This window comes from Ursus americanus, chromosome 8 (genome assembly GCF_024610735.1).
Source record: "Ursus americanus isolate L20-20 chromosome 8, mUrsAme1.1.p, whole genome shotgun sequence".
NCBI classification, from domain to species: Eukaryota; Metazoa; Chordata; class Mammalia; order Carnivora; family Ursidae; genus Ursus; species Ursus americanus.
The window spans coordinates 30,307,419-30,320,217 of NC_142134.1; the positions used below are offsets into that span (position 1 = coordinate 30,307,419).

At 35.7% G+C, this 12,799-nt stretch overlaps 1 protein-coding gene across 4 annotated transcripts in view; it reads left to right on the forward strand.

Moving 5' to 3' along the window:
* The window catches only part of UGT2A1 (UDP glucuronosyltransferase family 2 member A1 complex locus), a 55,904-nt gene that overhangs the window by 18,637 nt on the left and 24,468 nt on the right, over positions 1 to 12,799 (forward strand). The gene's annotated exons all lie outside the window — the stretch shown is intronic.

The following is a 12,799-nucleotide window of genomic DNA, read 5'->3' on the forward strand; positions in this document are numbered from 1 at the left end:
AGTACTTCTATGTTTAATTTTCTGAGGAATCTCCATACTGTTTTCATAGTAGCTACACCAGTTTACATTCCCACCAACAGTGCATGAGGGTTCCTTTCCTCCACAGCTTTGCCAACACTTATAGCTTGTCTTTTTGATAATAACCATTTATCAAGTGTGATATGATAACTCCTTGTGGTTTTGATTTGCATTTCCTGGTGATTAGTGATGTTGAGCACCTTTTTGTAGATCTCTTGGCCATTTTTATGTTTTCTTTGGAAAAATATCTTTTTGGGTCCTCTCCCCATTTTTAATTGGATTATTTGGGGTCTTCTGCTGTGAGTCTCTTACATATTTTGAATATTACCCCTTTATCAGATATGTGGTTTGCAGATGTTTTCTCTCAATCTGTAGGTTAACTTTTCACTTCATTTCTTTTGCTGTGCAGAAGCTCTTGAGTTTGATGTGGTACCACTTGTTTATTTTTGCCCTTGTGTTTCGTGGTTGGGGTGTCATAGCCATAAAATCATTGCCAAGACCAGTATCAAGCTACTTTGATTCTTTGTTTTCTTCTAGGAGTTTTATGGGTTCAGGTGTTATATTTGTCTTTATCATTTTGAGTTCATTTTTGTGAGTGGTGTAAGATACGGATCCAATTTCATTCCTTGGCATAAGAATATCCATTTTTCCTAGTTCATTTATTGAAGAGACTATCTTTTCTCTATTGAGTATTCTTGGTTTCCTGGCCAAATATTAGTTAACCATATATGCATGGGTTTGTTTCTGAATTCTCAATTCTGATCTATTGATCTATGTGTCTGTTTTTATGTAAGTATCATATTATTTTAATTACTGTACCTTGTAAAGATAGCTTAAAATCAGGAAGTGTGAGGCCTCCAGCTTTGATCTTTTTTCTTGGGATTGCTTTGGCTATTCATGAGCTTTTGTGGTTCCCTACAAATTTTAGGATCGTTTTTTCTATTTCTGTAAAAAAATGCCATTGGAATCTTAATAGGGATTACACTGAATCTATAGATTGCTTTGGGTAGTGTGGACATTTTAACAATATTAATTTGCATGGTCCAGAACACAAGATCTTTTTCCCTTTATTTGTGTCTACTTCAATTCCGTTCATCAATGTTTTAAAGTTTTCCATGTATGATTAAAGGTCCAAATATGAGACCTGAAACCATAAAAATCCTAGAAGAGAGCACAGGTAGTAATTTCTCTGACATTGATCATAGCAACATTTTTTCTAGATATGTCTCCTAAGGCAAGGGAAACAAAAGCAAAAATAAACTATTGGGACTACATCAAAATAAAAAGCTTCTGCACAGCGAAGGAAGCAATCGACAAAACTAAAAGACAACCTACTCAATGGGAGAAGTTATTTGCAAAGGATATATCCAATAAAGGGTTAATATCCAAAATATAGGAAGAACTTATACAACTCAACACTCCAAAAACAAATAATCCAATTAAAAAATGGGCAGAAGACATGAATAGACATTTAGAAAAAAGAGACAAAGGAAAAAAGAGAATTTTAACTATAGAGAACAAACTGATGGTTATCAGTTTGACAAATACAATTTGTCAAATGTATTTTCTTAGAGTTCTGGTAACTAACTTTTTAAGTGTCTTTCTTTAATTTTAGATTTATTTATTTATTTGAGAGAAAAAGAGAGAGAGAACACACGTGAGGGGAGGTGCTGGGGGGGATGGGTATAACAGGTAAAGGGAATTAAAAGTACACTTATAGTGATGAGCACTGAGTAATGTATAGAATTGTTCAATCACTTTATTGTACACCTGAAACTCATATAACACTATATGTTAACTATACTGGAAGTAAAATTAAAAAATAATAAAGTTTTCCATGTACAGATCTTTCACTTTATTGGCTAAATTTATTCCTAAGTATTTTATTATTTTTGGTGCAGTTTTATAAATAGGATAAAAATAATTTTAAAATTAATTTTACCACTATTTTTTTGTTAGTGTATAAAAACAACTCATTTCTGCATGTTGATTTTGTATCCTGCGTCTTTACTAAATTCATTTATTAGTTCTAACAGATTTTTGTTGGAGTCTTTAAAATTTTCTACACATAAAATGATGTCATCTTCAAGCAGAGAAAATTTTACTACTTCTCTAATTCAGATGTCTTTTATTACTTTTCTCTGTCTGCTTTTACTAGGACTGCTAATACCATGTTGGATAGGAATGCTGAGAGAGTTGGCATCCTTGTGGTTTCTGATCTTAGAGGAAAAGCTTTCAATCTTTCACCATTGTGGATGATGTTAACTATGGACTTGTTATAATTTTCGGTAAAATATCTTAAGCTGGGAATTTATGGCAGGAGAGTGTTTGGCAATATATATATACTTTCTAAAATTTAGAAGCTTTCTTTTTTGACTTCTGTCAATTTTTGGTTAATGTTAAATAGGTGATAGATGATAGATAGATAGATAGATAGATAGATGATAGATAGATAATATAATTTTATCCATCTTTAATTTGTCAAATATATTTTCTTAGAGTTCTGGTAACTAACTTTTTAAGTGTCTTTCTTCAATTTTAGATTTATTTATTTATTTGAGAGAAAAAGAGAGAGAGAACACACGTGAGCCAGGGGAGGGGCAGAAGGAGAGGAGGAAGGAGAGGGAAAGAATCTCAAGCAGACTCCCTTCAGAGACCTATGCGGGGTTCCATCTCATGACCCTGAGACCATGTCCTGAGCTGAAATCAAGAGTCGGTGCTCAACTGACTGAGCCACCAGGCGCTCCTTAAATGTCTTCTTTATATCTACCCTCTTTACATGTTTAAAGTTCCTTTTTATTATGATTTTTCTGCTTTCCCTGTAATGCATTGCCATATTTAGTCATCTCCCATGCTGACTCTGTTCTTGGCTATTTATTTATCTTCCTTTGGCCAATGTGACTTTGGTGAATGCAATACAAGTGGCCTTTTGCAAGGAGCTTACTCTCACTGCTCTGTGACACTTAAAAAAATATATATTAATGGAAATTTTCATTTAGAGTAAGAAACCTTTACAAAATATTGATTTTGTAAAAACTGACAAATACCATAAGTATCACAAAATCCAGAAAAATCATATTTTAAAATTTACATCCTGGCATTTCTTTATAACCTTTTTTTCATAACTTCTTTGGCTGAATATTCTTTGATTTCCTGATTCACATGACATTTTATAATTCTATTTTCTATAGAGAATAGGGATAATTCAACCTTCACTCTAGCATGGTTGATCAAAATTAATTTTTTATTATTGATAATTAAAGAAAACAATTTTTCTGCTTCACAACTTGCTTTTGGGTCATAGCAGGTAAACTTTCAGGATTATTGCCAAATTTGAGAAAACCTTTGTCAAGTTTCCTTTAAAAGAATTGTAAGGCTTGAAAGAACATTCCATAGACCAAATTCTGGCTCTGTATAATTTTTTTAAATTTTTAAAAATGTTTATGTTTATTTGTTTATTTGAGGTATAATTAATATAGAACATTATGTTAGTTTCAGGTGTATAGCATAATGATCGAATATTTGTATATGTTGCCAACTCATCACCACAATAAGTCTAGTCAACATCTATCACTATACATACTTACAGAATGTTTTTGTGTGATGAAAACTTTTAAAATTTACTTTCCTAGCAAGATTCAAGTACGCAATACAGTATTATTAACTACAGTCACCGTGCTGTACATTAGGGCATGCATGGGGCATACAGCCCCTTGACTAATTAGAACCGGAAGTTTGCAGCTTTTGACTCCCTTTACCCATTTCACCCACCCCATGCCTCCAGCAACCAGCAGTTGTTCTCTGTATCCATAAGCTTGCCTTTTTCTTTGTTGTTGTTATTAGATACTACATATAGGTGAGGTCATATGGTATTTGTCCTTCTCTAACATGTTCACTGAGCATGATGTCCTCAAGGTCCATGCATGCTGCTGTGAACTTTTTCTTTTGTGATTTAACCTTCCAGCATGCTGAATGGCAAGGGACACACAACTCAGGATATTTACCCACAAAGATATGAGCCAAACAACTGCGAAACATCCATGTGACGACCTCTAGGGTCAGCTAGCCCTTGATGACTCAGATTCACATGAGCATAAAAAAGGTCAGCCCAGAATAGCTCTGCTTACACTAGATCAGAATTGTGAGCACAGTCAGAGGTAAATAGCAAGTTGTTGTTTTAAGACTATAAGGCTTTGGATAGTTTGTCATTCGATAATAGAAAACTAACAAAAAGACTTCTAGTTTTGAGGCACTCCATTTGTTAAATCCTGGACCTCTACTTAGTTTCTACCTTACATATGTACTCTCTTTTATGCACTTCGGTTTCCAGGATTGTGTTATAAATGTTTAACAATTGGCTTTCTGTGGTGTGAAAAGAAAAAAAGAAACCCTTTTGTACAGCATTTATTAATATCTGTGGTGTAACTCCTCCCACCTTGACTAATTTCAAGCTATTGGTGATAAAACAACCAGTTTGGAAAACACATACAAATTAACAATTAACTTTCATGAGCCTCTAATAGTTGGGTCCAGATAACCTCGGGCAGATCCCTTTATGACACCAGCGTTGATTCATTAATATGCCCAAAGTCCATGGACACAACTTCCATAATGCTGAAAAACATTGTATTCTCCAATACGTGTGGCAGACTAGTATCTGGGCCTATAAATATTATACCCAGATACAAATATAAGCATATACAAATTCTTTGCTTAATAAAGCAGAAGCTTCTCTCTTTTGGGGAAATCTATTCCCCAACTAATTCTGGGCAATAAATAAATGCCCTCCTCTGTAGTTCATTTTGGCAGCTACAACACTCCCATCTCCACTTATGTATATTATCCATATATGCATTTCCAACATACATCATTTTTTACTCTTCAGGAAAATTGTTACTTTTTAAATATCTTTGAAAAGTCAAAAGGATAGAAAAGCTGTCCTTTCCCAACATCTTCCAAGATACTGCTAAAAAGTTTACCTTCTAGGAAGGATCATTTTCTAGGAAAATAATATGCCATCTAACAATCTTAAACACTGCAACAGGGTGCTTGAAATTTCAATACAGTATCTCTTATGCACTGGATACCTATATAAAAGAGAAGGAAAAGAAAATGAAAAGTAACAACCAAGTATCTCATATTATATTCATAAGTTTCTTTTATTTAAAAATTAGTAATTGCTTTTAGAATTTAGTATTTTTAGCTCTGCATGGCTCAGGCCTTTTACTGCTTATATATTTCACTGATAATGTAAATGTGCACTAGTTCTGAAATTTCAGACCATTTGGACACAATTAAAAATGGAAAACACAAAGGCCATCATGTTTTTGTTTTTGTTTTATTTTTAGAGGGAGTGGGAATTGGGGTTAGGGGCAGAGGGAGAAGGACAGAATCTTAAGCGGCTCCATGCCTAGCCCGGAGCCCGATCTCACATCCTTGAGATCGTGACCTAAACTGAAAAGAGTCAGACGCTTAACCTACTGAGCCACCCAGGTGCCCCGTTGGCAAGCTTTTTATTAACTTTTGACAATGGGGCATTGAAGGAAATACTGGATCCCTGATGTATCACAGTTTTCTGGCCGTTAGTAAAGATAACAGAGATTAGATACCTGAGTATGCTGTATATTTCATGAAGGTAATATTTCAAACAGAAATTTGAAAAGAAATTTTGATCCACATGTCAATTTAGTGGTGCAATATTAGAATGATGCTGCTTCTAGATTAGGAAGGAATTCCCTCTAGATAGGGCAAAAATTACTACATTTTAAATACAGGTGTCTCAGTAACCTGAAAAACTTAGTTCTTTTGACTTTGTAATATTATGTTATGTCTTCCCTTCTGAACAGAATTCATGAAAGAAATAAGTTTTAAACTGGACATTATTAAAATTAAAAACATCTGCTCTGTGAAAGACAATGTTGAGAGAATAAGAAAACAATCTGTAGACTGGGAGAAAATATTTGCAAAGGACAAGTTTGATAAAGAACAGTCACAAGAGTAAAAAGAACTCTTAAAACTCCACAGTAAAAAATCATATAACCCAATTAAAATATGGGTCAAAGACATTAACAGACACCTCACCAAAGAGGATAGACAGATGGCAAATAGCATATAAAATGACGCTCCACATCGTTTGTCATTAGAGAACTGTAAAGTAAAACAATAATGATATACCACTACACACTTACGAGAATGGCCAAAATCTGGAACACTGACTCCAGCAAATGCTGGTGAGAATGTGAAGTTACAGGAACTCTCGTTCACTGTTAGTGGGAGTGCAATATGGTACAGCCACTTTGGAAGCCATTTGGCATTTTCTTACAAAACTAAACCTATTCTTACTATATGATCCAGGAATTATGCTCCTTGGTATTTCCCTAGAGGAGTTTAAAACTTATGTTCACAGGAAACCCTGTACATTGGTGTGTTAACAGATTTATGCGTAATTGCCCAAATTGGAAGCACCCAACATGCCCTTCAGTAGGTGGATTGATATGCTGTGCTACATCCAGACAATGCAATATTATTCAGTACTAAAAAGAAATGAGCTATCAAGCTGTGAAAAGATATGGAGAAGCTGTAAATGTATATTAGTAAGTGAAAGAAGCCAACCTGGAAAGGCTACATACGGTATGATTCCAACTATATGATATTCAGAAGAAGGCAAAGAATGGAGACAGTAAAAAGTTTAGAGTCTGTCAACAGTTGAGGGAGGAAAGAATGAATAGAGCACAAGGGGATTTTTAAAGCAGTGAAACTATTCTGTAGGATACAATGGGAAATGAAAACAGAATGGTCCTGGCACCAAAACTGACACATAGATCGATGGAACAAAACAGAAAACCCATAAATGAACCCACAACTATATGGTCAATTAATTTTTGACAAAGCAGGAAAGAATATCCAATGGGGGGGGGGGGGAATCCACTCTTCAACAAGTAGTGCTGGGAAAACTGGACAGGAACATGCAAAAGAATGAAACTGGACACTTTCTTACACCAAACACAAAAGTAAGTTCAGAGTGGATTAAAGACCTAAATGTGAGACAGGAAACCATAAAAATCCCAGAGGAGAACACAGGCAGTAACCTCTTTCACATTGGCCATAGCGACTTCTTACTAGATAGGTCTCTTGAGGCAAGGGAAACAAAAGCAAAAATAAACCATTAGCATTCATCAAAATAAAAAGCTTCTGCACAGTGAAGGAAATGACAAATAAAACTCAAAGACAACCTATTGGAATGAGAGAAGATATTTGCAAATGATGTATCTGACAAAAGGTTAGTATCCAAAGTACATGAAGAACTTTAAAACTCAACACCCAAAAAATAAATAATCCCATTTAAAAATGGGCACAAGACATGAATAGACATTTTCCCAAAGACATCCAGATGGCCAACAGGCGCATGAAAAGATGCTCAACATCCGGGATCATCCGGGAAATACAAATCAAAACTACAATGAGGTACCACTTCACACCTGCCAGAAAGCTTACATCAACAACGCAAGAAACAACAGGAGTTGGCAAGGATATGGACAAGGGAACGCTCTGGCACTGTTGGTGGGAATGCACACTGGTCCAGCTACTCTGGAAAATAGTATGGATGTTTGTTCCTCAAAAAGTTAAAAATAGAACTACCCTACAATCCAGCAATTACACTACTCGGTGTTTACCCAAAGTATTAAAAAAAAAAAATCCTAATTCAAAGGGATGCATGCACCCTGATGTTTATAGCAACATTATGTATAATGGCCAAATTATGGAAAGTGCCCAAGTGTCCATCAACTGATGACTAGATAAAGAAGATATGGTGAATCTATTCAATGGAATATGACTCAGCCATAAAAAGGAATGAAATCTTGCAGTGTGCAAAGACATGGATAGAGCTAGAGAGTATAATGCTAAGTGAAATAAGTTAGTCAGAGAAAGACAAATGCCATATGATTTCACTCATGTGTTGAATTTAAGAAACAAAACAAATGAGCAAAGAGGAAAAAAAAAGAGATAGAGAGGCAAGCCAAGAAACAGACTCTTGGCTATAGAGACCAAACTGAGGGTTACTGGAGGGGAGGTTGGCAGGGGAATGGGTGAAATAGGTGATGGGGGATTAAGGAGGGTACTTGTTGCATTTAACAGCGTGTGTGGAAGTGTTGAATCACTATATTGCACACGTGATACTAATATTACACTGTATGGTGACTAACTAGAATTGATAAAAACTTCAAAATTTTAAAAATTTAAAAATCATCTTTTATTTACTGTACCTGTAAAAAATTTGCAACCAGACCGCTTAACTGACTGAGCCACCCAGATGCTCAAAAACGTATGACATCCATGGGTTAACCACTTAGACATTGATACTGAGAAATAAGTTAGTGACATTTGCACATTTCAAAGTATAACGGAATTTATAATATTATTTTGAACAATAGTATTATTAACATAATCATAAAATCAACAAAAATTGACAAACAAAAAAATATGCTTAGTATGCAAAATAGAAATTAATAATGAAAGGTACACGTTGATTTTTATTTAGCTGGCTGACTTTGGGAAGATGTAGAGAAAATTTCTTTATTTGAGAGAGGGAGAGAGAGTGTGGAGAGGAGCAGAGGGAGAGGGACAAGCATCAGGCTCCGCTCTCAGTGTGGAGTCTGCTTGTCCCTCTCCCTCTGCTCCTCTCCACACTCTCTCTCCCTCTCTCAAATAAAGAAATAAACAAAATCGAAAAAAAAAAGAAATTCATAAGGCAAATATTGTCTGGTTGCAAATTTTTTACAGGTCTATGGGCTATCAATTCTGAAACTATTTTATGTGTTTACTAAAACTGACCAAATAAGTAAGCACACAGCTGTGCTGGGAGACAGCTTTCTCACTGCTGAAAGGACTGGGACTAAACAGAGGAGGCTCGATCTAGAAGTAACTGTAGATCGGCATTTACGACAGTATTAGGATGTGCAACTATACTTACTGGTTTCACCTGCTGAACAACACGAACACGTCAGTAGCAATGAACACACTTAGCATATTCATCTTGGTTTTTTAAAAACTTTTCTCACTTTCATTTATTTTTCTTTTTAACATTTTATTTGAATTCAGTTAGTTAACATATGTGATAAAATTGGTTTGGGGTGTAGAATTTAGTGAGTCATCACTTACCTGTAACACCCAGTGCTCATCACAAGTGCCCTCCTTAAACCCATCACCCATTTAGACCATCCCCCACCCACTTCCTGCCATCAACCCTCAGTTTGCTCTCTATAGTTCAGAGTCCCTTTGATGCCTGGGTGGCTAAGCCAGTTAAGCATCCAACTCCTGGTTTTGGCTCAGGCTGTGATCTCTGGGTTGTGAGATGGAGGCCTGAGTTGGTCTCCTCGCTCAGCAGGGAGTCTGCTTGAGGATTTTCTCCTTCTCTCTCTGCCCCTCCCCCTGCTCACAGGTGCTCTCTAAATTAATTAATTAATTAATTAATCTTAAAAACAAAACAAAAACAAGGAGCAGGGGTTTGCTTCCCTTTCTCTTTTATTTTCTTTCCCCTACGTTCATCTGTTTTGTTCTTAAATTCCGCATACAAGTGAAATCATAAATGCCATTCTCTAATAAAATGAAATAGTGCCCTTTGGAGACATGGTTAGTTTTAAGGCTGAGGCAGTGAAAAAAGTAGAATCCGAAGGAGTTGCGGCAACAGAAAGTAAAAAAATGCTTTAAAAGAATGGAGTCATAGGGGCGCCTGGGTGGCTCAGTCATTAAGTGTCTGCCTTTGGCTCAGGGCCTAATCCCAGGGTCCTGGAATACAGCCCCTTATCGGGCTCCTTGCTCTGTTGGGAGCCTGCTTCTTCCTTTCCCACTCCCCCTGCTTGTGTTCCCTCTCTCACTTGCTGTCTCTCTCTGTCAAATAAATAATTAAAATATTTAAAAAAAAAAAAAAAAGAATGGAGTCAGGAGCGCCCGAGTGGCTCAGTCAGTTAAGCGCCAGACTTCTGCTTAAGTCATGATCTCAGGGTCCTGGTTCTGCTTAAGTCATGATCTCAGGGTCCTGGGATGGAGGCCCAGTCAGGCTCCCCTCTCAGGAGGGAGTATGCTTATTCCTCTGCCCCTCCCCCTACTGGTAGTTGCTCTCTCTCTCTCAAATAAATAAATAAAATCTTTAAAAAAATAAAAATAATAGGGTCATATCAAAAGGACTTAGGAATCAATATATAAAAAAGTTTCCAAAATCTGGGACACTTTGAATAATAAAATAAATCATGATAATTACTGAATACATATATAAAATAAAATAAATTTATATGAGTTATATTGATAAATAAATGTAAATAAATAATTGTAATAAACAGGCAGTCTCTTAAATTCCAATTAATAAAAATAGAAAGAACAAAAGATTTTAAATTGACTAGGTTTTCAATATTAACCTTGTACAGTACCATAATAAAATGATCAAAACGAGGAATTCCTATGGAACAGTGTCAATTATCTTGCTAATGTTCTTTTTTCCTTCTGATATATAATCCAGACTCCCCTCTTGAATTTACTTGTCCAGTGTCCTTACTTTTTCCAATTTCTGACAGTTGCCACAGTATTTCTTTGCCCCTTGTTTATGAAGAGTATTTGCTAGTTATTTTTTTTAGAATATCCTTAAACTTGGGTTTTTCTGATATTTTCTCATGGTTAGAGTGAGGTTATGCATTTTTGGTAAGAATGTCACAGAAGCAATCTTGTGGCCTTTGCAGTGTGACATATCAGGAGGACATAGTATAGACAGATGAGTCCTAGTGACAATAATTCTGATCACATAGTTAAGATGGTGTCTGTCAGGATCCTCCCTATGTAATTCATAAATATCTTGCAGGGAGTTACCGTGAGACTATTCAAATCATACTAAACATATATGTGCACACATTTCTGCAATCGTTTACAATAAAATTCCAAATAACAACTACAGAGGGAATAATGAAAATAGTAAATCACCATCAGGCAAACACCACAGTAATATCACTGCGGGGTACATGGAAGTCTCTGTACTTCATTTGTAACTTTCTTATGCTTAAAATGATTATAAAAAAATTAAAAGAAAATGGGAGATTTGGTTGAAAGAACTTAAATATAGGCTCAGTTTGCAGGCTGGTTGCATGAAACGGGCCAGCTTTACTACTCTGTAGAGGAGAAAGGGAGTTGAGGGAGGAGACACCAAGTAGGTCAAGCCAACAACTAGATTGGGACATCTTAGTCTATCCTCCATGTCTCTTAACTGTTCTATCATATTTCCTCCTCCATATTTTTTATTCAGAACTTAATTCTAACTAATATCTTGAGATTTCTCTTCTGGGTCACTGTTCATTTCTACGGTTGTGTCTAATTTACTCTTTAAATTTCATTTGTTGAATCTGTAAGTTCTAGAAATTTTCTTTGGCTCTTTAGCAAATTTTCACAATTATTCTTTTTAATCTCTTGTTCCTTGCTTACGTGTTTAGGTCTTGCTTTCATACTCAAACATATTGAACAAAATAATTTTCTATTTCATTTCAAATAATAATAATCGTTCAAATCACTGTGTTAATATTTGTGGTTTCTGTTGTTTTTACTGGTTCGCAGTCATGAAGCCTTGTTTCCATACAAACAAGTTCTAATTGTGCGGGGTTGACTGGAGATTTGACCCTAGATTTGTCTTTGCATCTTCTAAGCAATTCGACTTTGGATCTTCTCTTTAGCACAACAGAAAAACTCTCAAGGGATTTAAAATTTCAATATGTCCCTGTGAAATATTTTGATATAATTTTGTAATTGAATATAACATTGATATAACTGGGTTGTACTTCTTAGAACACAGATTCATTAGCATTCTCTTTTACTGCCAGGTGATACTTTTCAACTTGCTAAATATCACTCTTAAAGACTGAGCTAAAGCATTATTTCATCATGTCCTTCCTCCACTAAGCAACCTCCTTCATGGGCTTGCCCTCCTCGATTCGTCCTGACCATCTAAGATCCATCTCCCTCATGTTTGTAGAATGAGTATTGGTTTAACTGATGTTTTCTGCAGTAATCTGTGAAGTCATTTTGAACTGGAAGTGATCTTTCTTGTTTATGCCCTGTGCATGGTACAGAATCTGGCATATGCTAAAAATTGCTTTTTTGTTTGTTTTTCTTTTTTGGTTTTTTAATTAACATATAGTGTATTATTTGTCTCAGGGGTACAGGGCTGTGGTTCGTCAGTCTTACACGACACACAGTGCTCTCCACGATATATACCCTTCCTAATGTCCATCACCCAGCCACGCCATCTCCACAGCGTCCTGCCCTCCAGCAACCCTCAGTTTGTTTCCTAAGATTAAGAGTCTCTTACGGTTTGTCTCCCACTCTGGTTTTGTCTCGTTTCATTTTTTCCTCTCTTCCCCTATGACCCTCTGCCTTGTTTCTTAAATTCCACATATGAAGGAGATCGTTTCATAAAAATTGCTCTTTGAAAGTATGAAATAATAAAGGATTTGTAGAGAAATTAAAATTTGGTTAAAATATAGGCAGATGATTGGACACAAAATCTGTATTTCTAAATTTTACCTCTTCCTTGAGAGACAAATCAATATTTCCACAGACATGTCCAATTATTAACTTACACACTGCAGGTCAAAAAATCATTCCACAGCTACTACTCTTGTAGTATATCGTGGTTTTGCTTAGTCAGTATCATACTCCAGGTGCTTAAACTATAAACTGAGCACTTCCTTGTTTTTTAATTACCAGTCTTCTCTCACTTCTCATAATCGTAAGGCCATCATCCTAT